General features: G+C 41.4%; 2 long non-coding RNA genes across 4 annotated transcripts in view; one reads left to right on the plus strand and one right to left on the minus strand.

The window, feature by feature from the left end:
• LOC106729320 overlaps positions 1-26,518 on the plus strand; it is a 55,469-nt gene that overhangs the window by 22,986 nt on the left and 5,965 nt on the right. For all 3 annotated transcript variants that reach the window (XR_004324562.1, XR_004324561.1, XR_004324563.1), the window contains 4 exons: positions 6,918-8,027; positions 9,669-9,834; positions 13,923-14,020; positions 22,851-23,317. This is a non-coding gene — a long non-coding RNA (uncharacterized LOC106729320). The remainder of the gene's footprint in view (positions 1-6,917; positions 8,028-9,668; positions 9,835-13,922; positions 14,021-22,850; positions 23,318-26,518) is intronic.
• On the minus strand, positions 19,567-26,392 carry LOC116667638. The gene is made up of 3 exons (XR_004324564.1): positions 26,380-26,392; positions 24,542-24,544; positions 19,567-19,650 (listed from the first exon to the last, which is right to left on the minus strand). It is a non-coding gene; the product is annotated as an uncharacterized LOC116667638 (long non-coding RNA).

A 26,518-nucleotide genomic window follows, 5' to 3' on the forward strand; every position in this document is an offset into this window, starting at 1 on the left:
GTTTTTTTGCCAATACCACGCTGTTTGATACTATTTTAGATGCTACATTTATTCGCATCTAGTAGAATTGACTTTGATTTTGACAAATTTCAGAATTCCAATTTTCTTTTAGAAATAATTGTTATGTTTTTGTATTTCCACATTTTTGGCTATTTTGCTTGACTGAACTGAGTAAAACAGGAGATCTTCTCTGTCTGTCTTAGCCATGTGATGGTAGAGAAATCATTTCTTCTCTCTGATCCTTAGTTTCCTCCTTTGTAAAATTGAGATAAACTGAGGTACCTTGTGCTTATAAGTATCTGGTGTTACTTAATGTGGGAAAATCATTAAACTTTCTTCTGACCATGTTTAAGGTGAAAAAAACCTGTTAAATATCTTAACAGCAACAATAACAAAGTATCTTAAGTATTGTGAAATATCTTATGCTCTTAGGATGACTTATTAGGATAAATGCAGGTTCGGGCATGTTAATTATTAAAGTGAATAATATAAAGATTTTGTGCAGAATTTGATGACAATATCCAGAAGTCATGACATTTCTGTTTGATGTGCTGGGTCTAATTTATATGTAAATATAGGCCCTGTAGTATGACCTAGACATTTGAGGACTGTTTTAATGGTTTATTCTGGGAAACCAGTGTATTTCTCTACTTGAACATTATGCTTGAAAGCACTCTGTAAAGGGTATTTTAATATGTACATTTTGAAAAATACAAAGAAGAGGCACAGCTTGGAAACTCTCTGGTCCAAATACGTTCTAAAAATATTGAGATGTGTAAGTATAATTAATTTTCAGTCAAGTCACTTTTGTGCCTATTCTGGAGTTTACAGGACAATGGTCAGCTAGAGGAACAGCAGAGGTCTGTGTTCCTTTGCCCTTTGCCTACCAAGTGAGTTTACAATTCTACACCCTGATTCCACAGTGTCTTGGGGTATGCTGAAGACATTCAGCTGAATTCTGGCCAATTTAAAACAGGAAAATAAAAAAGTAAATTAATAGAGCTTATCAGCTGGGATCCCTTGAGCAGACCCTCACATGCCTCCAAATGTAAAGCTTCAGCTCCGCCGTGCAGTATGACATTTTACCTCGTTCAGTGTTCCTAAACTATTTCATGGTGTGGGAAACTTGTGAGCTTGTCTAATGCTTTCAGTACTCATTATAGCCGGTTATCAGTTCATCCCCCATCTGCCGAAGCATCTGCCTTGTGCAGGGGTGAAAAGCCTGCCTACCAAGGGAGTATTTGGGGCAACTGGCAAAAAGTGTGATTCAGCTGAGGGTGGTTCTCTGCAGGCTTTGAAAGTGCCTCAGCACAAGAACACCTTTGTTTGGGATACACAGACCTGCCATCATAAATTTCAGAAATGCAGTTCTGTGCTAATAGACCACTAATTTTTATATTTTTAAGAAATAGAGCATAATATTATCTACAAATCTTCATTCTAGCAACCATATCCTGAACAAGGGCACCTGTACACGTTGAAAGAGGCCACATATAAAGTTGCAATTAAAGTTGTCTTTGTAGAGTCAAGAAATCTAAACCTGGGGATAAAAATGACACCTGTGCCCTTCGCATCCTTCAGATAGAAAGGAGCAAGTTTCAGAAGTTAGGGGGATAAAGACAGGTATTTCAAAAATAAAGTTTGGGAATATAAAAAACAGAAGGACATTGCGAGCCTGGATGGCCATATTTGACACACAAAGCCTTCCACAGTGACTGCCAAGGACGGTTCTTTTATCTGCAGGCTGCAGGCTGAAAGGAGACAGCTTTGGAGTGCAAATCTAATGATACAAATCTGTAATTTTGGGGACGGCTGAGGTGCTAATCACTCTAGGATTCTGATTGCCACCCGTGGGCTAACCAGGCTTGTTCTTGGTGTCATGCTCCCACAGAACACCTCTCTCTTTTTAGTAAACTTGGAATTTTCTTGGGAAATTGAAAATTGCTGGTGAAACCCCAGTCCTTGATACATGGCCACACAGATATGGAGCAGCTTTAAAAAAAAAGCCACATATAGCAAGCAGATAATCAAGGGCTGATTTTTATTAAAGGATTATTTAGTTTTATGAAAGTTTTACGGTGGAGTCCCTTGGGTTCGTCCACAATTTATCAGAGAGGCTAGAGGAGGGAGGGAAAAGACAGAGGAATTTAGAATTACAGTGTCAGGAATAGTTCTCATTGGAAGACCTATTGGAGATGAAAACAAAATATATCTGGAGCTAAGTGGAAGGACCAGGTTTGACGTGCGCCCAGTTTTCCAGGAGCTCATTTATTTATGAAACAGAGCTCCCCCTGTAGGAAAGGCAGCGCATAACTGACCAGATGACGGCACCTCCTGGGACCTGCCTCAGCCAATGTAGCTGGGGGCGATCATGATTCTTACACTAAGACTATTGTTTAGATTCAAATTTCGCTTTCAGAGTGAATTGTTTTAGGGCAGTAATTACTCATTTTCAGTTGCCTTTAAGTGACAAGGTGGTAGATGAGACTGTTGGTCTGACTGTCCATGACAACCTTTGGTTTGAAAAATCTAGCAAATCTCAAGTAATTTCTCTGAGTCCCACACTGGTGAAGACCAGTTTTTGATAAATCTTTAACAGGAATCAAACGCATAAATCTTTAAACCAAATGAGTATTTGCTTTGTCTTGAGGGCTTCATTACTTCTCTCGTTTGAGGACAGATAATGATCATACTATTTTTTGGAGGGAAGGGAGAAAGTTTTGGCTTTGCTTTTGTGCAAGATGAACAAAAGGCAGAAGCATTTCAAATCACTGTCTCATTCTCTTCATGAAAATACAAACAGAAACATCCTTGAACCAATACAAACACTAATGTCCTCATGCACTTTTGTTTCCCTTACAAATGTTGAAATAAAATGTGGATTGTTTTCTAATTTGACCCAATTTTCTTCACTACTCCTAAGAAGAACTCATATTTCTGTTCTTCCTGTCTTTCCTTTACTCTGTGAATAGCAAAGCAGGGTTTGCATACCTGGTTCTAGACAGTCTCTGGCTTTAGGAAAAAGTATAGAAAAGTTAGTACACAGGTCTTACGCTGTCCCAGATGCCATGGGTTAGTAAAGACAAGAACTTCTTTATTGTTCAACATAGACTTCTTTATTTAGAAGCGAATTTTATTCTTTATGCTGTCTTTTTTTCACTAATGTTCATTAATTGCTCTTCCCTGTACTGTTCATAACACAAAGCTGAAATCCCTCTTTTTATTTAATTGTTTAATTGATGTACAGTTCATTTACAACGTTGTGTTAGTTTCTTGTATGCAGCATATTGATTTAGTTATATATATATATTCATTTTCATATTCTTTATCACAAAATCTATCTTGATTAGATCTATCAGTGCCCATGTGCCCTGTCCACTGAGAACAGGATGTTGTAGGACCAGGGTGGATCCCAATAGCAAGCAAGTCTTTGGGTGATGGAGCTGAGTATCGTTTTAGAGTCTTGCAGGGACTGAGTGCTGATTTCAATGTTATATCCTGAGACCCGCAAGCTAGGATGCTCTGTCCCAGTGTTTGCAGAGGTGAGCCTGGTCTGCAAGTTCATAATCTCAGATCATGGACTGGAGTTAAGTATCAGTGCGTAGTGTTGTTGGGTGTCAAGACAGCACCAAATATTAAATAGCACATCAGGAGAAATGTATCTACACACACGCTGACAGTTCATTTCCAGGCGGGAGCCTCACGTCTGCTCCGTACACTGCAACTTCAATCTTCTGCTGTGAAATTTTAGACAGCTTGTCTTCAGAGGCTCTGCCAGACCTATTAATATTTATACATTCCATTCACACTCCAGTCAGAGTGTGTAAGTTGCAGATCTTTCTGATTTGGAAGCTATTAAGATTCATGACCCTTTAGCTATTTACTCCGTGTGGTCCAGGAGCCTTTGCAATCAGCTTACACTTAAGGAGAAAGCACAAATCATTACTGTTCAAATGTTGTCCTGTATTGTGACCATTTGTAGTCCATCAAAGGGGTGTTAAGGGCTTTAATGCATTCATTTATCTCAGAGACACAGGCTATTAGATGAGGCATTCTTCTCTTGGAAAGGGATAGAGTAAGTGTTACTTACACCAAAAATTGCTTTTTTAATTCCAAATTAGTGACTCTGACTGAAGCTTCATATGTTATTAAGAAGCAATAGCTAATCAGTTTTTCTTCTTGAGAGCAGATGTTGATTGAACCAATGATGGAGGTGATGTATCGAATAGGATAGAACAGAGACAATCCAATATCTAGCTGTGCATTAGACCTGTCTCTGAAGAAGTTCCGTTCTTTTAACATATTAAGTCTTATGTGTCTGTGGCTTACAAAGGGCTTTGCAATTGAAGATCGGTCTCATATTGAATTTGTTTGTGAGATTATTCAATATGGGCTTTAGTGTTTCCCAGACATTTAATCCTTGTATCAAAATAGTCCTATTCAACTGGAAAAAAAAAATGAGAATGCTCAAGGGAAAATGGAAGGGAGGAGAGGAAATTGATATTTATTCAGTGCTTCTTTGGGCTGAGTACTTTACATTTATTCATTATTTCAAACCTTCCAACAACCCTTGAGGTGCGTACTGTTACTCCCATTTGCTGAGTAGACAATGGATCTTAGAGGTCAAGTAGCTTGTCCAAGATCATACATTTAATAAATAAAATTGTAACACAGGTTCCGTTGTAATATTTCCAGGATTTTGTTCTTTGGATGCTGTTTCATCTATGTTTCTCATAGAAATATCATGTTCTAGCTCTCAACAGATCACATTCTGGCTAGACTACCTAGCTCTGCGAAGTGTTTCTAATGCAAAATTTGAGTCTTGTCAATTTCCACAGTAACCCAGGCCTGCTGCTTTTTTTCTGGTTCATTTTCTATTTCCTAACTTTCAAATAAAAAAAAGCCAACTCATTGTTTAAAAACCAGTATCACCACCACCATCACCACCTTTACCGTTATCTCCACCACCAGCTTTTCTGCACTCATCTTACTACTTACAGGGTAAATCATTAAATTCAATTAGACCAAAGCAGTTTTTATTTTCTATCCTTGAGTTGTCAAATAAAAATGTACCATGTATTTTGAAGTCAAAGACCAAAACAGTTTTGTGGCCTATAAAAAAACACCTGCAAACACAACCTTCTGAAAGATGTTTACCCTTGCCCATATTTCAAAATGTTGTTATACAAAATAAAATCAATGGCTTAATTGACATTATTTTTCTTGCTTTGGAGATGAGTCAGATTCAAGTATGTAATTTCTTTAGCCTCGAATTACCTTTGTGCTGATAAAAACAGCAGATGTGTGACATCCTGCTTTCCTGAAATGATTTACCACGCGAGGTGCATGGGGAGCTGCAGCCTCACGGAGGCTAGGCTGGCTTTTCTTTAGGAAGATCTGGGGAGGAGTCAATCCCCCCATGATGAGCACAAGGCCTTAGTACCTGTCATCTCAACTGTCGAAAATAGGACCCTCTGGTAACTCCTAGTTGAATTTATTCAGTGTTTAGTCAGTTTTACAGCACACTGAAATGGGTGAAATGAACTTGAGGGACAAAAGCTCAAGAAAACAAAACAATTCCTTTAATATGAAACAAACAAACAAAGAAAAAACCAAAAACAAAACTCCCCAAACCAAGAGCAAGAAAAGAAAGCCCGAATATCATTATATACCAAAATCAGAATGGGCTTTCAAAGGCTGTTTCTTTCGGGGAAAAGACAAATTATTGATTCTTTGCTGCTTTTTCTTTTGTCCATCTCGTTTTCTGAAAAGTGGGCAGAGGATGAAGGACTGACAAGATTAAACTCTTACAGCCTTGATTTTCCTTTTCATGTTTGCTCGTTCTCTGGCATTCCCTGGTTTGATGAGCAGTAGCTATTTGATGAGGACAAACTTTATTCTTGAGAACCATTCTCTCTCCTTCAAGCCTCAAGTTTAAAGACTCCAGGTGGTTCTGCTTCATTTACATGCTGGCATTCACAGCCCAGGGGGTCCCTTCAAGACAACTCAGGCTTTGTTGTGATAAAGGAAAAACATGCCAGGAATTGTGCACTGCTTGGTCCAAAACTAATTTGGCCATACTTTAGATTTCTCGTCAGTAGGAGGTTAAAGAGGGTAAATGTTTACTCTCTGTTTAATCCTCAAAGTATCTGCTAAGAAAGAATTTCATTTCATAGTCAAGCTTTTCCTCGCATATTTTCACCAGAAAAAGGTTTAAGTGGGATTTTGAAATATCTTCAGTCATCCCTTTATCCGTCTCTGCTGCTCTCATCTCTGGTACCATGTGCAGCTTGTCAGATATGTTCAGGGGCAGAGGCAGGCTCACTGGAAATTTAAAAGTAAGAGAGACATGAGGCAGGCTTTTTCCTTAGTTGGATCATACTTGCGTCTTGAAAAGGTGGTGACACTTCGGAAACAGTAACATAAAGACAGATACCTAGCATATTATTATTAAGAATTGTAATATTGTTCATTTCTGCCACCCAGCTACCACGCAGCAAAGCCGTGATTCTGACTCCAGTCTTTCTGAGCCCAGAGCCCAAGCTGCCTCTTAAGCACCATGTTACACTGTGTCCCTGACTCTCTTCCTCCCTCACCTCTAAGCCACCACTCCAGGGCAGGTGGTGGCCCCATCTCAGCACCTGTCCCCCGGCTACGCATGTTTGTGCCCATTTGTAGCTCTGTGTTTATGTGATGGTCTCGCCCACTGGCCTGTCACCTCTTTGAGAACAGGTGCCTCATATGTTACTATATTTTAGACCATTAATTTATAGTTCCCATTAGCTTGGCACATGGTTGTCTCTTCATAAATATGTATCTAGTGGATGATTACTCTATTTTATCACTTTATGTTTTGATGCATTTGTTCACAGTACAAAATTTTCAGAAATAGAACCAACATCTTTAATGATTTTCAGGCTTGACACGGAAAGAGGAGACGAGTGAAAGTAGCCCATTTCCAGAATGAACGTTTATGGTTCCCCCATTCTGAACCATCATGAAAAACAGAAACAGTAATAGCTCACCGCAAGCATGAAGCCGACCCTGCAGTTTTATGAGACACCTACTGCTAAAAAAGACCACAGTTTGGGGTGGAAATAGTTTTGATACTCAGGTTAGTGTTATTCTGATTACAGCAGGATCGTATCGACAGTTTTTATTGAATTTGCTTTTAAGGAAATACACACATCCCTTTTGGTGCAGGTTCCCTGTAGTATTAAAGCAATAGTCCCATTAGACACCATATTATATTCACCCATTAAAAACATAAGCAGTAGCTTGAGCATGCCGATTTCCACGTGCACCTTTGTTAGCAATTGCAGAGTGGTTACTTGACTTGACGAAGGTCACATGGCTGAGAAGAGGATTCAGTGCCACACCCCAGGCCTTGGGGACCCTAAGCTGTGCACTTTTCATTACACCAGCTCTCTCTGGCTAGAAATACTGAGGTCATGTTTTCTGCTTTCCTTACTTCAAGGGGTGATGGTATCTCATGAGGTTAATATATACAAATGAGCAGTGTTAATACTGAATCTGTAAAAAGCTTTCCTCTCTGTAGGCTCAAGCAGAAAAATCTGGTTTAAGTTTCCTGAATAACTTCCCTCTAGGTAAATGCTACATTAAAAAAATTCCCAAATCCCAAAATCATAAAAATAAAAATCAGGAGAATGCGTGTCCTGTTGACATTCAAGAATAGATAAAATTTTAGAAAAGTCAGTATTGCTAGCAAAACAGAGATTGAAGAGAGATTTGTAAAGCTCAAATTTTTATGATCAACTTTTTTTTTTTTTTTTTTTTTTGCCTTTTAATTTTATCATCCCGCCTCTATCCACAATGGAGCTGTGCCTCTGGGTCCTGAAACAATGACTGTATTTCCAAGTCTCCCATTCAGCGAGGTGTGGCCACGTGACCAGGCACCGGCCAGTGAGACGCGAGGAGCTAGGATGCGTGTGACTCTAAAAATTACTTTTAAAGGGAGGAGGATGCTGCTGTTTCTCGCTCCCTTTCTTCATCTTGCTGCTCAGAAGGTGGGTTGGAGCTGAGCTTCCTTGAGCCATGTGACCGAGGGCGGAAACCTAGGCAAGGCGGAGAAATGGAAAGGGCTCTGGGTCTTCTGATGACTTTGCAAGGCCCTACCAGCCTTCCCCACCTGTGCCTGGAGAGAAGTGAACTTCTGCTTTACTAAGGACACTGCTGTTTTTGACCTCTGGAACATGTAACAGAATCTATATATTCCCTAATACAAAGGCAGAGAAGGTGGGAGATTATCTTCAGACCAGTAATTAGTTTGGACGATGCTTATAATAAACTAATGATAAAATAAGATCAGAAAACTCTCTTGTCCATAGACCAAATATTCTATGGTGGGTAAACTCACAATATGGGCTTGAACATTGGCTGATGGACCAAAGCAAAGAGAGATAGTGTGCAGAGCTCTATAAATTAAGGTTTATTTTATTACATATCAGCACAGAACATATTAGGTACTCTAGTCTTTTACAGTGACGACAGCCAGCTCTCAGGTCTGTGCTTCAAGAAACTGGCGTTGCTGATAGATTGTGTCATCAGCACAGCACTCAGCTCCCCAGCTTCTCTCACTTTCGAGGGGAGAACACTTGCTGGTACTGGGGGATGCTGCCTTCCCAAGACTGAGGCCTTTAGAAGGAAGATCTGACTCATTAATAGTTTGAAAATATCTTAAACCAACGTCAAAGAAGTTGCAGTAGATTTCTCATGTATTATTCAAATTAACAAATGTTCATGCATTAATTTTAATGTGGGTTGTACTGAGAGGTTTAGGGAATGAAAACGACCTGAGGAGATTAGGAGCCAGAGTGGGCACCTGGACCCCACGGAGAGGGAGAGAGCCAAAGCGTGATGATGAAGTCAGGAGGAAGATGCTATAAAGGTGAAAAAATGAAAGCAGGCTTTCTGCTAGATGGTGGCCACTGCACAGCTTCCCAGGGCATTGCTTACAATGCAATGAAATAGGATCTTTCTTTAAAATTTTCTATTTTTAGTGAAGTATAGTCAGTTTACAATGTTGTGTCAGTTTCTGGTGTACAGCACAGTGCTTCGGTCATACATGAACATACATATATTCGTTTTCCGTATTCTCTTTCACCATAAGTTACTACAAGATATTGGATATAGTTTCCTGTGCTATACAGTATAAACTTGTTGTTTATCCATTTTATGTATATTAGTTAGTATCTGCAAATCTTGAACTCCTAGGATCTTATCAGGTTATATCAACCAGGTAGACTGTGGGACATGTGGCAAACCAGCTTTTTAATTTTGTGCATTTCCCAACGTAGCAATTTAGTTCTTTCCCAGTCTGTATAACGGTTCGGGAAGTAAAATCAAATAAACATACTCACTTTGGCAGACACACGTGCACGCCCGTGAATGCACACACGCACGTGCATTTACCTGTAGCATTTACCTGTCTCACCATCTGCTGGACCTCAGGTGCGGTGCCTGTGCACGTCCTCAGGCATTCATCAGTGCGGCTCTACAAAGCCTGGGAGGTGGGTGGTTTGTTACCCTCAACGTATCAGCGAAGAACGAGCAACCATTTCTGAATGCCCTCCCTGCTGCAAAATGCTTCAAATACGTTATCCCATTTGGTATTTACCTCTGCAGTAGTGTTTATACCCACTTTACAGGTGAAAGAAAGCTGCGTCCAGGAGAAGTTAAGGAAGGTTCCCAAGGGTGCACAAAGGGATTCACCTCCACTGTGCTGTGCTCCAAGCTGGTGCCGCTTCGCAACCTCTCTCCTGCCCCCTCCGCAGTCTCCCACGCCCCACCACCCAACACACCAGCTTCACAAAGGTAAGGAACCAGCCCGTCTCGGATTTATCTGACAGTTGAACGCAGGAGTCTGACTTTACCCTGTATCTCCTTTTAAAGACTGTATTGAACTATTTGAAAGCAAGATTCCACTATTGGTTTCAAAAATAACTCAAAATAGAGGATGAAAATAAAGAATCAGTAAATGCTTTGGTAGACTTTGCATACTGAAGGCAGCCTTTGGGAACAATTTTTTTAGTAAAATGAAAATTTATTTTATCATTTATTTTCCATCATTTATTCTTCACTAAGGATTGTACATACATTTGGTCTCTAATAATAGGCACATCCTGAAGAAGTAGGTAAGAAATAAATGAAAAGAATGCAATAGGCATTTAACCCTTGTCCAGTCTTTCTTTGAAATGCAATAGTGTGTGTGTCAATACTGATCTACATATTTCAGGGGAATTACATCATTGGTCCACTTTTTATTTAATTTAGTATACATTAGAATTGAGTACATATTTTGTACATCACATTACATAAACTTGCTGGGCTAAGATCCTATATGACTCACGACTGTAGTTTCCAAGGTGCCCGGCAGAGACCCTTGCAGACTTGCTGGTACCGAGTGAGTAAAGGAAGGGAGGAGGAGAGATGTTCAACTTGCAGAGTATTGGTTCGTTTTTCTTGTTACCGTTAGTTACATATGTGATGTGCTAGAGATATTTGAAATAATTATCTAAAAAATAAATGTTAAATGTTTCTCCTCCCACTTTTATCATAATAGCTAAATTATTAAAGCAGAACGTTTGTTCAACTCTAGTTTTTTTTTTTAGTGGAGGGACTGGGAATTGAACCCATGACCACGTGCACGCTAAGCATGTGCTCTACCACTGAGCTATACCCTCCCCACAACTCTTTTTTATAGAAGAAAATATTTTGCGGGTTCTGCTTTGGTTTTATCTGATCGTTGTGGCAATAGCCTCACGTCTTTGTGTAGATTTCTCGGATGATTCTGAGCATTCCTTTAGCTTGGTTTTGACCAGTGGTAATGTTAGGAGTGAAAAGGAGTTTTGACGAGAGTAAAGGAACACTGAATCATTGCTTTTTGCACACTGGTGAAAATTAAGCACAATTTTTTTTTAACCTATGTTAAAAGCTGCAAAGTAAGGCTCCTGGTACTCCCTTCTTGCCTCGAATTGCATTTGGCAAAGCTAAAACTCATGCATGTCAACACTGTGCTCTATTAATGGCTTTCCGTTCTGAAGTGCAAAATTCTTAAAATTTCAGTCGTGGTACATCCCAGAGCAGACATGGTCCTACATATCATTGTCAACTTGCCAGATATTCCTGAGAAATAGGACTTATGCTGGCAGATTACATTGTGAAGAATAAATTATTCATTTATTTATTCTTGCTGTGGCCCATAGTTGAATTTAACCAGGAAAATCTTGTCAGTGATTTCTTGATAAAGGGCTGCATTGCCTGGACACCCAGGCTTAACCTCTTTGAGAACCTCCTCGGTAGATTTATGCAGAAAATATACACATGCTAAGGAGGTGGAGCTGCAGACACACTCAGTAGAAATCCATTTATGCTTGAGCTCAGGGCCATCAGCCTGACTTAAGTAAGATAAGTGGCGGGCATTGCAGACAAGGTGCTCTTCTGCTCTGAAAATCCTGTTTGCCTTTCTGAAAAATGCCCAAGCCAGGCCTTCGCAATTATTTTTAAGCCTCAGCGGTGTGTCTCAAGACTGCAGCAGGGGGTCTCAAGACCCAGGAGGAGGTGTACCAATTAGACTAATTTTTTTTTCTTTTTAAATAGTATTATTTCAGGTGCTGTGTTGACAACTTTGCACTAAAATCCCCAACGATGAATAAAATTGCAGTAAGATTATTCGTACTCTGTAGCCCCTTATGTATCCACCCCAGGCAAGACAGCAGTAGCTCAGGCACCTGTGTGTGGGGCACACCCTCAAGGTGAACCCTAGTGAGTCATGCCCTCGAGTGTGGGCGGAGTCTATGCCTCTCTTCTAACCAATAGAATATGGCAAAGGGGGTGGGGTGTCACTCCAGTGACTATGATTTGTTATACAAGACATCACCTTAACAAATCAAAGGAAGAGAATCTCCTCCTGGACTTGGAGAAGCAAAACCCACGCTGTGAGCAGCTTACTGAGAGGGCCATGTGGCAGGGCACTGTGCTGGCCTCTTGTCCTAAGGATGCGTGGCATGGTGTCCAGCTGACAGCCAGTAAGAAGCCGGGTCCCTTCGTCACACAGATGCAAGGAAATGAATTCCACCGACAACTAAATGAACTTATAAGCAGATTCTTCCCCCTTTGAACCCCTAGATGAAAATGCAGCCTGGTGGCACTTCGGCTGCAGCTCTGCCAGACCCTGAGTGGAGGATGCAGTCACGCTCTGCCCAGACTCCTATTCATGGTCGCTGTGGGATGATAACTGTGTGTTCTAAGCTGCAAGTTTGTGGTAACTTGTTATGCAGGAAGAAAAAAATGAGTACAGCCTACCACTAAGGTCAAAACATTAAGGATCTAGCTTCACCATATTGATTCTATAACATTAATAAAAAGTTTGATATATCTTGTTACTTGTCATGGAGAGGAATTAAATGTCTTAGGGGCTGACTGAGTTTTTCCTTCTCAGATAAATGCTTTGCAGTCATGTGGTCACGGTCCAAGTCTACTCACTTGAACGCCACGGAGCTGTGGAGAGTAATTCAAACAACTGCCATCGGAGTATTTGTGACATTCAGAGGGAGGCATGGGACTCATGAGGAGCAAAGTTTGAGTAGGGCAGCATTTTGTTGAGAAAGGATGGCTTTTAGGGACAGGTAGCAGTTGTAATGAGAGACTAGAAACAGACTCATAGCAAAGGACATTTAAATTTCATCTCTTGGTTTGGGAGCAGTTCTTTTCTGCACCTAACATGCACTGTTCTAGGAGGTATTCATAGTGTTCTGAGTTGTAAGGAACCTCCTTGGACAATTGTCTTGGCTTTGTAATGTAAAGATCTGTTCCAAAATATACAGGAACGGAAGTGAGAAGGCATCAAACATAGAATTACTAAATATATAAGGGAGAACTTGACCTAAGGGGTTAACTGCTCACGGGATTGAACCATGCGAGAATATTTTTTAAAAAGTACTTTACCCTATAATTTTAAGCCAGTTAAAATATCAGCTAAAACATTTTAAGACTTTGGAAAAGATTCATACTAATATAATTCATAACACTAATGGGAATTTTATTATCCATTATGAAATTATTTGACACCATTACCAATCTAAAGGAAGGAAAAGGTTACTTCTGAAATGTAATTAACCTGTTTTCACTTGGGAAGAACGGGAAGTTAAAAATAGAGTTATGATTCTCATCTGTATCTCTGGGCAGATTCACATCATGAATGAGGAAAATTTAATAGAACAATGAAGGCTGCCGCATTACTAATTTTCTAGTAGAGCTGATCACATATGGATGGTCTGACGTTCTCTTTAGCTGTAGCACTCATAGTGGGATCTGGAGTCCGCGTGTAGTGTTACAGCCATTCTTTTGAGGAAACTTCATTGAGGGTACTAAGGCTGGCTTGGTGGCAGAGCAAGGAGCGGGTCCCGGACAAAGCCGTACTGGGTGCGGTGACAACAGATAATGGGAAAGCACGTAGGGTGGTGGTTTCCTCTCCTTTTCTGCAGGTGTTGAAATTTGGAGCTGCCTGACACATGTTCAATTTCTATCCTAAGGCCATAACGATCTTTTCAAAATGCAAGTTATTCGGTGGAGCCTCTGACTTTATTGTTCAAGTCCACATCCCTTCAGGGTGGCATGTCATCATCAGCCCCTCGGGCTTCGGCCTCTCCCGCTGCGCTGGAGCTTTGGCCATTCCTCGGGCAGTTGTTCAGCCTTCTGCCTCCAGGCTTTCGTGATGCCATCTCTGGCTGTGATGTCTTCTCCATGCTTTTTGTTTGGTCCCTGTAGAAATTCTCCCAAGGCTTTCAGCCTAATTTAAACATTTTGCTCTGTCTGTGCTTCCCCCCTCCCTTTTTTTTTGCAAGATTTTTGTTTTATTTTTGATCGGGGAGGTAATTAAGTTTATTTATTTATTTTTCAAGGGGCTACTGGGGACTGAACCCGGGACCTCGTGCATGCTAAGCACGCGCTCTGAGCTACATCCTCCCCCGGTGCTTCCCTTTGTCATAACACCTGTGCTGTAAGTAACGGCTTCCAGTCTGCTTTCCTTACTAGACTGGGATTTCCCTGAGGGTAGGTTACTTAATCAGTTTTGTATCCCCAAGACGAGCACTATTTATTGAGCATTGTCTGTGCGCTAGGTGCTATCCTAAAAGATGCATGTTAGCTGTTCTAATCCTTAAAATACCCTTGTGAAGTAGGTACTAAGTTAGTCTCCATTGTATCAATGAGGAAACTGAGGTCCAGAGAGGTTAAGTAACTTTTTCCATGCCCCCCAGCTAGTAGCAGGTGGAGCTAGGATATGGTCACATAAGTAGTCTGGCTTCACAGTCTGTTCTCTTAACCACAGTGCTCTGCTGCCTTACCGGTGCTTGGCATATGGTGGGTCCTTAATGCATGATGGTGGATGCATGACTGGTTAACAGAGGCGGGTGACAATGAGGCAGTGACACCTCATTGTGGGCCAGCACACAGGCTCAGAGAGCCGTGACACCAGGTCAGTTAGAGTAGAGACAGTGGAGGAAGAGGAGGTTACCTGGGGAAGCCGCTTTATTCTCTACCAGACTCATAATTTTAGTATCCCGTGGCTCACCAGGGAATGTCCTTGGGTTCAGGAAACCATCTGATTTGTAGAAGGACGTGAATGAAAAACATTTGGAAGAGGGCAGTGTTATCAAGTCAAGAATCACTCGTTTTTCAGATGCAAAGTGTTTTTTACCAGCGTACACACGCTGACGCATCTTGCTGAGCAACAAGAAAATGTTAGATGCCTTTTTGGACCCCAGACTCTTCTAAGTTCTCTGGGAGATGTGCAGAAAAGTAGAGGCAGTGCCCAAGTCTGAGTGCAGGTGTGTCACAGTGTATGAAGAAAATCGTGTTTTCACACAGAGAAAACGCTGTACGTGGATACATGCTTCACAGTCAGCTCTGGGCGCCCCAGCACTGTTAACATTAGTAACAATCCGATGATGCTACAGCCACCATAAACATTTATAATCATTTAAAATAATAAAATTCTGATCCAAATGCTGTAAAAATGGACATAAATGTCCCACGTACTTTGATTGTAGTTGAGGCACTGCTGTTGGATCAAGTATACACATAACACTTAAAAATGTAATTCCACGCTCTCATAAATGTGATTGAAAACAAATATGCCAGTTTTAATTAACACTAAACATTTAAGTAGCGGCAATTTTCTGTGCCTCCTTGGAGTTCAGAAGGGCTTTGCTGGAGTGAGTTGGATGGCCCAAGTTTTTTAGAAGTCCGGTCCTGAGGAAGTTCTGCTAATAACTTCTTTTTTCCTTCGTGATTTTGCTGAAGCAAGCAGAGGCGTTGAAAATGATTCGACGCTTTTAAATTGACCTTAAAGTACTATAGAAGCTACTGAAATGTTGCTGGAGATTCTCTGGTAATAAAGCTGTGGTTTTTTTTCCCACTGACAAGCATTTAGGAAGAAGTTAGGGTTAACCCTCACGTTCTTTCTCCTCTTCGCCCTTTCTCATTGTTTCTACTTCATCAGTGTCATGAGTGCAGTTGCCCTGGTTCAGTTAAGGCAGTCAACAAACAGTGAGAGCTGCTCCCTTCCTGCTGACATGTCCCTAGCCACAGAGTACTGAAGGCAGCTCTGGACCCCTGTCCTTCACTGCAGAGCCTAGATTCCACTGTCTGTTGGTTATCGCCACCTGGAGAACCTACAAGCGTGTTATCGCAACCAAACATCATTATCTTTCCTTTGAGACATTCTTTTCTTCTCTACTTACCTGTTCACTCAGAAAATGTCCATTCTGAGTTGCGAATGAGTGAATAAAATTTAAAAAAGTAACGGTTGGTCAGCAGAGGCTTAAAGAAAGAAAGCTGCATGGTACATACACCAGTCATGGTTCTATGCAGGCAACAGAGACCTACGGGGCATCCTACCCCGGAAGGGAGTTACTGCTTACAAAATCATTGAAAGGCCTGGAGGCGGGGCTGCCTCTGGACTTTTGGACCATGCCTGAGCCGTGACCTGAGGCCAGAAAACTGCTGCTACTGCCATCATTACTGCCTTTGTGACTTCCTTGCAGCCTTGAAGCTGGTGGGCTGCCAGTGCTCATGTTGGCTGGGGCCTGTTTCTCCCCAATCACAAGTGAAAAAACAAGTATTCCACTTCTTGTCTACCTTCCAGATCTCATATGTCTTACTAGCAGAACCTAAAGTATATCCAGAATCATAGCTGCAAGGGAGTCTGGGAACTACAGTTTTCAGCCTTGGTGACCCAGAATCCAGGGGGGGGACCTGGGAAGAGACTGAAAATTGATGATGACTGTCAGATACAGTATCTAGCATAGAGCACACCTGAGAATTGCTAAAATGGTCGTGAGAGAGGGTCCTGTTGCTAATAAATGAATATCAGGAAATAAGGATGGGGGTGAAGTGAGAAGTAGAGGATTATTTTAAAAAACATGCTCTGTTCTCAAAGTACTTTGGGAGATTGAACTAATTCCTCGTTAGTAGCCCTACTCTGTGGTATAGAATCCAGTGCAATAGATGTTGAGAAAGATAGAGCCATGCTGGTGCTGGTGAGGTTTGAAAAAGTTTTGGGAAGGAATTGAGCTGGGCCATGAAGAACGAATGAAGTCTACACGTTGACCTAGGTAGAAGGAAGGAAGAAGGAAGATGGGATTTCAGGGCCAGGACATGGCCTGAGCAGGAAGTATAGCCTCAAATTTTGGTTACTTGAGCTCACATTCACGGGTGATGGCTGGACCTCGTCAGTGGGGCACCTTTCAGGGTCTGGTTGTAATACCTGAAGAGACTTTTATTTCTTGTCTGCTTTTGAGCATGATCGGTCTTTTCTATACTGACTGCAGATGAATCACAATCTGTTTTTATGTAAACCACTTTGCATATTAGATGTCAGTGAGTCTGTGTAACAAATTACTCCATTGGTTAGTGTATTAAAGTAACAAACATCTGTTATCTCACATATTTCTCAGCTGGGTGGTTCTGGCCCTGGGTCTCTCAGGAGGTTGCAGTCAAACCACTGACCAGACTCCAGTCTTCTGAGGATGTGGATGTTGGCAGGAGGCTCAGTGCCTCACCCCTGGGGCCCCTTCACAACAAGGTCATGATTTGACAGTGGACACACTGAGCAAGTAAGCTAAGAGTAGAACCAGACGGAGCAACCAAGATAGAGGCTGCAGTGTCTTTCAGAACGTAATTTCAGAAGTTACGTGCCATCACTTGTGCTTTGTTTTGTTGGTCACACAGCCTAGCCCTGGTACAAGGTGGGAAGGGACGACGCCAGGTGGTGGGGCTCATTGGAGACTGTCTTGGAGACTGGCTACTACAGTCTTGGGGATGGGCTGTGACCCCCAAATTTGTGAGCACTGATACACAAGTAGTGTTTCAGTAGGGAAGAGTTCCAACACCTCATTCAAGAATCACACACTCAGAGAATCTGAGACCCTGTTCCATTCCTGTGATTCTGCTGTTGTAGGAATTTTAGGATTCCAGTCTGAAGCACTCACTTGTGTTTTTGTTTTGTTTTGTTTTGTTTTGTTTTTTAAACATTTTTTATTGATTTATAATCATTTTACAATGTTGTGTCAAATTCCAGTGTTCAGCACAATTTTTCAGTCATACATGGACATATACACACTCATTGTCACATTTTTTTCTCTGTCAGCTACCATAACATTTTGTGTATATTTCCCTGTGCTATACAGTATAATCTTGTTTATCTATTCTACAATTTTGAAATCCCAGTCTATCCCTTCCCACCCTCCGCCCCCCTGGCAACCACAAGTCTGTATTCTCTGTCAATGAGTCTATTTCTGTCCTGTATTTATGCTTTGTTTTTGTTTGTTTGTTTGTTTGTTTTGTTTTTGTTTTTGTTTTTAGATTCCACATATGAGCGATCTCATATGGTATTTTTCTTTCTCTTTCTGGCTTACTTCACTTAGAATGACATTCTCCAGGAGCATCCATGTTGCTGCAAATGGCATTATGTTGTCGGTTTTTATGGCTGAGTAGTATTCCATTGTATAAATATACCACCCCTTCTTTATCCAGTCACCTGTTGATGGACATTTAGGCTGTTTCCATTCACTGGTGTTTTAAGTCCTTATCTATGGTCACTAAAATTTGAATATCTGTTTTAAAATCCCCAAATACTATTTCTAGCATCTCTTTTTTACAGGCTAAGAATATTGTGGTTGAGCAAAACTGTAGCATGTAGGTAAATTCCTCAAATTTGGAAATCTGTTTTAAATATAGCGGTTGTATTTGTTATTCTGACAGAAGATATCATAAACATATGCTTTTTTTGTTTGTTTTCTTTGTATGAGGTTTCTTGTTGGATACTCCACACTGTTTGGGTAAATGATTTTTTTGGCCCATGGTAGGCTATTAGTAGGACTATTTATTTACTATAAATGATTTTACTGGTGTTTCTTATTTAATAGTCTCTCATCTGTAACTTTAATTTATCCAGAATTTATAAATAAGCAGTCAGTTCAGTATATGTTTTCTGAAGACTCAGAGTTTTGTATCTGTGGAAGTAAGGATAAAACAGCCTTAGTCAGGCCTAAGCTCTAGAGGTGGGGTCAGTAAACTATGGCCTGCAGGCCAAATCCAGCCCTCTGCCTGGTTTTGTGAATGATGTTTCATTGGACCACAGCCACGCTCATTTATTTACAGAGTATCTCATGGCTGGGCTCTGGTGCTGCAATGGCAGAGCTGAGCAGTTGTCACAGAGTTTATGGCTCATAAAGCCTACAGTGTGTCCTACCTGGCACTTTACAGAAAAACTTGCTGAACTCTGCTCCAGGAGTCATGTCTTCTTAAATAAGAAGAAAATCAGGGTAAGTTAGAAAGATATATTTTACTTACATGTAGGGGTGTTTTTTGAGTGAGCTTGTTAAATATGTTTCCTTATGTTTTTAATTAATTGAGAATGGGAGTAGAGAAGTTTCAGTTTACAAATCAAGCAAAAGGCATTATTTTGGCCAGAACAGACTACTTCTGACTCCAAGTCCAGGAAGAATTCTTGCCTTTGTATAGCAGGGCCGATTCCTGAGTGGGTGGTGTGCTGTGTCTAATCAATGTAAGACAGACAGAAACCTCAATTTTTGCAAAAATCAATAGAAAATAGTGGTTCTAATATTGGTTTATTGACTCCTTAATAGTATCTTAGTCTGGTGTGGAGTGAGTCTCCTCTTTAAAGTTTCATCTCAGGTAGATTAGGAGAGCTTTGGAAGAGAGGCTACAGATAGATTTCTGGATCGTCACATTTTTAAAGGGAAGCAAGTGTGCAGCCCAGATGACCAGAGACAGTCTTCTTAGATCTTAAAATAACAGTGTAGCAATAACGCATCCTAAATTTTAGAAGCTAGTTAAAAGAAATAAGATTTTATATTGAGGAAAGTGAGTTTATAGGCAACTTCTGATAACAATGCAAAATATGGCCAACTGGACGTTTCCAGTGCTGCTGTTGCAGCAAAGTGTGTTACAGCTCAGTGTCACAGCTCAGTTGTGACAGCAACCTGGATCCTGGCGAGAGTCCATGCAGCACTCAGAGGGTTGGAGAACTCAGGTTTATTATGCTGGTGGGACCAGAGGAGTTAACACCCCAAGCTCTGGACCCAGTCTGCAGGTTTACATAGGCTTATGTAAGCTTCCAGTCAAGACTTTGCAACATTTATGCAAATAAGGTTTTAGAAATGGACCAATTAGGAGTGAGCCTTATGGACCAATCAGGAGTTAGGGATAAGCTAGTTGTTTTACAGAAGCACAAAAGCAAGATAATGCCTCTGGTTCAGGGCTTCCCACCTCACCACAGCAATGAAATGTGCAGAATGTCTCACAAAATTACCATAAGGAAAGTCACAAATTAAATTCTGTAATATTTCTGCCAGAGAATTCCTTAGTTTTTTCTTTTCAAAGAGTCTCCTTCAAGGTTCTTTCGTGATTAATGGAGAAAACCTTTAAAACTCTGGTTCTAGAAATACTTGAACAGTAATAATTTCCTTTTCCAGTTGCTCACTTGAGTCCTGAAATAAGACATTTCTGCAAGAAGACAAACACTGAATGACAATTCTGTAGGAGTAGAGCTTCCTTTATTCAAAGGGTGTGAAGGAATAAACAAGTTCTGAACATGAGGAGACAGCATGGAAGTGGGGTCAGCAGGGGGAGAACTTTTTATTAGTGAGTGACGTTTGTATCTCTAGCCCAATCTCTTCCTCCAGTTCTAGACCTGCATGTCCAGGTCCTTACACCCAGCATTTTTATTTGAACATTTGAGAAGCAACTCAAGATTTAACACACCCCACACTGAACTTCTGATCATCTGTTGTTGCTTCTCTTTGTGTTTTGCATTTCAGTTCATCCTTCCAGCTATTTAGGTTCATAACCTTGAAGTCTTTGACTTCTTTCTTTTACATCCAATTTATCTGCCAATCTTACTGACTTGATCTGCAGACATATCCACAACCCATCATTCTCTCTGTCACTACTGCTCCCCTCGTGGTCTGAGTCACAATCATGCAATAGCTTCCCACTCGGTCTCCCTACCCTACCTCCACTCCCCTCTTCTTCAGCCCCTATTCAGTCTATTTTCAACACAGCAGCCAGAATAAACCTTTTAAAATGTAAGTCAGATCATGTCACTCAGAGTAAAAGTCTTTCCTCTGATTTCCAAGACCCCGCAGTTTCTCTCTCTGTCCTCACCACCTACTAAATCTCCTCTCTTCTCCACCATTCCAGCCACACCGGCTTCCTTGCAATTCCTCCGGCATGTCGGGTCTGCTCCTGCCTCAGGGCCTTTGAACTTGCTCTTTCCCCTGCTGTTGTCCCAGATGGTTGTCTGGTTCACTCACCCACATCCTACAGGGCTTGACTCAAATGTCACCTTTTTACTAAGGCTTTCCTTGGACACCTTATTTAAAATTACAAACTGGCTCGTCCTCCCAAGTCCCTGTCTCTCTCTCTCTCACTTTATTTCTTTTCTTTCCGTAGTAATTTTTATCCTCTGACATACTTGATATTTGCTCAGTTTCCTGGTCTGTTTGTTCACTGCTGTCGCTCTCGCACCTAGAACAGTGCCTGGCTTGGAGTAGCCACTCAATAAATACTTCCTGACCAGATGAATAAATGACCACTATTGTTACTTGATCTGGTTGGAAAATTCTGAGGTTGAGCTTTGTCATCTCCCTTTCCCTGCAAATTTGGAGCGTTCAGAAACCTTATTCCTGCCATCGTGAGGGTTCTCACCTGGTTTATATAGAAACTGCCTTGGAGGAGTACCCTGTTGCTAGGAGAAAAGCCAATCTTTCTTTGGAATTTGGTGCCCAAGTGTCCCAGTGAGGAAGACCACCCACAGGGAGCAGTTTCTTCTGCTTGACCCCATTATCACATCTGTAACTAGTCTCGGAGTTGACAATATTTTGGAAAACCTAAAATTTGAGGGGAGTGTGGGGGGGTAAATATTTTGTAGCTGGATGTTAAATTTTTTTTTTTTGGTGGGGGGATGTAATTAGGTTTATTTATTTATTCTTGGAGGAGGTACGGGGGATTGAACCCAAGACCTCATGCATGCTAAACATGTGCTCTACCACTTGAGCTATACCCTCCCTGCTGGATGTTAAATTTGTAATGAATTCTCTTATTCTGCATACAAAAAATTCCACCTGTCTTGCTGAAAAATTTGGCATCCTAACCTTTACTGGATGCTACAAAGGAGACAACAGATCATAGTAAATCCACTAACAAATAGACTTCATCAGCACAATCATTATACTGGTACCCTAGCAAATGCCTATCCTGTAGGACCCCAATACTGTGTTCAGAATAGAAAAGCCAAATCGGGCCTGCGGTGAAATTCCGATGAAATGGGAAAAAAGAACATTTTGAAAATTGAGCTTTTAAAAATATTTTTTGAATGTGACTGAGTGCATTTATGTTCCCTATATTTCTGTGTTCGTGGGCTAAATATCATGGAATAAATATTCTAACAGCATTCCTTTCCCCAAATAGTTGCCGCATCTCTCCCGGCTTTAGCTTTGGGCAGCCTTTCTTGGAGGTTGGCTCAAGTCCTACACACCTTCCGTCACTGACCCGTAAGCTCCTCTTGGGCAAGACTAAGGGATCTGACAGGTGCGGTTTGGTGGGAGGTATCGTGCCGAGACCTGAGGGCATCGCACGAGAGACATTCCTTGGGGATGTGGTTTTATAATTCCTCACACTTTGTGAGGCTCTGTCCCCAGCTCAGCCTCTCACTAGCTGTGGGGTCCTGGACAAATCACTTCACCTTATTAGCCCTCAGTTTCCTCATTTTCCAGATGAACTGGGCTGGATTAATTTTCTCTGTTGTCCTTTGCAGTAAAGTGCAGTTACCAAGCCGCCCACCGGTAACGACCATTCACCTTCCTTATTCATCGTAATAACATTAATACAATACCTTTGACGTGTACAATGCTTTATTAGCTTTTAACATCCGCAGAAACCACTGCAGCTCACTTTAGCTAGGAATCATTCAGCACTTCTACACATAGATTTCCCCTTTCAAGCAGTGGTGTTTAGGAAAGCTTTATAAATGAAATGATCTCAGAGCAAGTGCTTGGAAGACATTTAAGAAGAGAAAGGAGGAAAGAAAGCACAGGGAAGAGGCAAACCATTTTCCCTTCGACGAGGAATGAAAGTCAGCTTGTGTACATGCTCCTTTACATCCCTAACACTTTAAAAAGCTTTGTTGCTTAAACTGTAATTTCACAGTCAATTAATCTACCATGTATTATATGCTGTTTTCTGTAGGTGGCTGTTCTAATGCACCTAAATCCCACAAACGGCAGGTTTTCTCTATGTTTTAGGCTGATTTGAATGTGACTGGTGAGAGTGAGCACCACCTGGTTTGTAGGGGGAGAAAAAAGCTTTTAAAATGGACTCAAGAAACAGAAAAGCCTTCTGTCAAAGATGGCTCCATGTTAAATCTGGCCAAGTTTTGATTCTGCGCTATTGGAATCTAGGATTTGGACCTTAGGAGGTGGCCTCTGATCTCCTTCCCTGATGCTGTTGTCACAGTGCAGCACAATGTGGATGACTCTCAGAGGAAACAGTGTACAGGAGTCACACGGTTTCCATGAAAATCAACGAGGAAATCAACAAATGGAACTTCTGAGCGAATTTGCTTCTGGTGGAGGAACGGGGAGGAGAACGAACTGTGCCTTGTTCTCATGTGCAAGTTCCAGTGACGGTAATTGGTGGAATGACCTTGTGGCAATGACCTTGTGGGAACGACTTCACCTTCACCTTGCTGGTCATCAGTGCCATCTGAAAAGTGAGTTGGTTGGGCCACTTGATTGCTATGGTTCTACCATCCTTATTCTGTGATCTGAGTCTTTTAATAAATTCCAATTGTTATCAGAGAAGTAACAATGAAAATAAACCCATTTTCTTTTCCCAAATATTTCAGAATGTATATGCAACACAGATAAAGAGGACTTGGTAAGTAACCCCCGTCTGTAACAAGGTTTTCTACTGGGGTTGTGCACCGGCATGTGTGAAAGAAACATCGATCCATTGTTTGGCCGTGCTCACGTCTTCTCTGATCGCTTTGGCTGGAGAAAATATTTCAGGGTCATCATCCAGTGTTTTAGTTTATGTCTGAAAGAGACTATAAACTTCACAGGACAGGAATTCTGTCTTTTGTGCTTTATGTTCTATAAAGTACCATATACGTTTACACAGCTCTATAAATTATAAGAATAAAAATAAGTGCTGATCCAACACATTCATCCATTTAATATTTAGCAGATTTTAGTGATGACTCCAATATTTTATCCTCAGATACTTTACAGTGTTTGGAGTTTTTACGGCGGCCTCTCGGAGACGGACTTTAAGCTTTAATTTTGCGGTTTGGAGAGGCATCAATCCTGAATGCCCCATCTGGGGCCCATTCTTTAGCCATTGGAAGACTCACAGCTGACTTACCTCGGGATCCTCTTTAGGGCCATTTTCTGTTGCATTAGTCGGTTCCCTCTGGGTGACATCCAGCACTTCTCATTGCTATGTATACTTTTCCAATTTTACACAATTTATGAGCAGCTCTTTCCAGACGAATCTTCCTAAAACACTGACTTCATCATGTCATCTCCTGGCTTAAAAACTTGCAATGCCTCCAAAATCAAATCTCAGCCTCTCGACTTGGAATTCAAGGTCTTTCAATAGCAGAGAAGCATATTCTAGTGTCTCCCATTTACAGAGCAAGCAGGAAAGCAAGCCGACCAGCAACAACTCTTGAAGTCACGTAGCCTTTGTTATCGCTTTATCTCCTTTTTTTTTTTTTTTTTTTTTTTTAGCAAAACTTCTTAGTTATAATTGTCTATACTCAGCCTCCCTTTCTTGCTTTCTGGCCACTATTTAATCCTCTCCAACCTGGCCCTTGGATTCATTACTGCAATGAAACTACTCTTTTCCTGGTTACCAACAACCTCTGTGTTGCCAAATCCAGTGGCGCCTCCTCTGACCTCACTGACGTGACTTCTCAGCAGCAGTCCAGCACATTCTTCTGGTTTTCTCTCTGTCTTTCTGACTTCTCCTTTCAGTTGTCTTTGCTGCCTCCTTTATTGGACTTGAGAATGTTGAAAGGTTTCCAGGCTCAGTCTGTAGTCCTCTTCTCTTTCTTGACTTTTTGCCTAACTCATTTCACTGAGTCCCATGGCACTAAATTCCCTCTGCAGGCTGATGACTATTTGTGGTATCTGTAACTGCTGCCCGGACTCCAGACACCTAATACCAGCTGTCTTCTTTGTACTTGGATTTTGTGGCTCACACAGCTGGCTACCTTCCCAGTATCCACTTTCCCCAATGGAACCCCAATATTATTTGGGGTAACAATATGCCCAGCTAAGAACTACATTTTTTACAGACTCCCTTGCAGCTATGGGTTGTCATGGGAGATGTCAATCAAAGTCTGCTGGAGATTTCTGGGAAACTTCCAGTCTTGATATAGACACACGTCCTCCCTCATTTGGTGTCCTTCTTATTCCTGCCAGAAACATGGACCAGAAGCTCCAGATAGAGCACACATTGTAATCACGGGGTGGCCATGAGAATGAAAGGCAGTTCTTTTTTGGTACTTGAGCAGAACAGGAAAGGGGGCTTTGAGTAGCTCTGCCAGCCCCCAGCTTCCAACCCCTCCCTGGGCTCTTTGCTACATGAGAAAAATAAACACCTGAGTGGTTAATCCCTTGCTATCACATTTCCTATGCATGAGCCATGCAAACATAGAACAGGCACAAAAAATTATCATGTCTAATAAGAAACTCCTGGTTTCCCCCCCACCCTTTCCTCCCCCAATTCTCCTTTTTCAAGTCTTCCCCAGGTTCACCACCCCCAGAACTGCATGAGTAAAAAGACTAGATGTTATCCTTGTTCTTCGTCTTCCCTCCTCCCTCCTCTGCCGTCACAGTTCCTTGCCAGTCCTGGAGGTGTTTTTTGTCTGGAGGCATTTTTGCTTCGCTTAGTCTTGCTGCTGCCTCCCTGGCCCCAGCCTGTATCAGGACCCTCCTAGCCATCTCCCTGCTTCTGTTCCTGCCTCTTCCGTCACCACCCATTCTTCTCAGGGCCACCACAGGGATCTTTTAAAAATATACATGACATCGCTTAACTTCCCTGTCTGAATCCCTTATCCAAATCTAAAGTAGTTCACTGACTTTCTACTGGAACTAAAATAAAAGGCCGATCCCTTACTGTGGTGGAAGACAGTTGTCTGAATCCATCCCTGCCTGCTTTTTCAGCTTCACCCTACACCCCTCTCCCTGCCTGACTGTGCACCTGCCATACTGGCCTCCTTTCTGTCTTTGAAAATGAACATGAACTCTTTTTCTCCTAAGGTCATACATATACCCTTGCTGTTCCCTCTGCCTGGCGCCTGCAGGTTGACTCCTCGTAATTTAGGTCTCAGCTCGAACGCCATCTGCTCAGAGCAGTTTCCCTTAGCATCCTAACTAAAGTAAGCAACCTCCTTTGACCTGGAGTACCTGTTCCTTTATTTACCTCAGAATCAAATCAAGTCTACCTCATCTCCAGGAAGCTTTTCTTTGATTACTTTAGTCCACAAAGATCCTTATGCTTCATCATCTGCATAGTACTTATCTGTGCTATCTTTTCCAGAACACGATGAAGCACTTTCTCTGCTGTTCACAAGGTGTTTTGGTACACATGCCTCACTTTTCTAAGCAGAGTGTAAGCTTTTTGAAAAAAGCACATTTTGAATTTCCTTTAGTAACTTGAGTGCTTGGCTCATGGCTAGAGCTTAAAAATATATATTAATTTAGTGATGTTCATATTTTCAGTAAATGGTGCCTTCATATTAATCACCTGCTTTTGTCTTTACACTGTAGGGCTTTTGGCAGAAGTATTTCTCTGCTTGATTATAAAAAGAATCTCCTAATGTTTTAATTTTCTCTTTTGTCTCTCTGGCCAAAATCAAGATACAACCCTAGTAGATTAGAAAAAAAAACATTTTTTTTTTTTT

This window comes from Camelus ferus, chromosome 12, assembly GCF_009834535.1.
Source record: "Camelus ferus isolate YT-003-E chromosome 12, BCGSAC_Cfer_1.0, whole genome shotgun sequence".
In the NCBI taxonomy this organism is placed as follows: Eukaryota; Metazoa; Chordata; class Mammalia; order Artiodactyla; family Camelidae; genus Camelus; species Camelus ferus.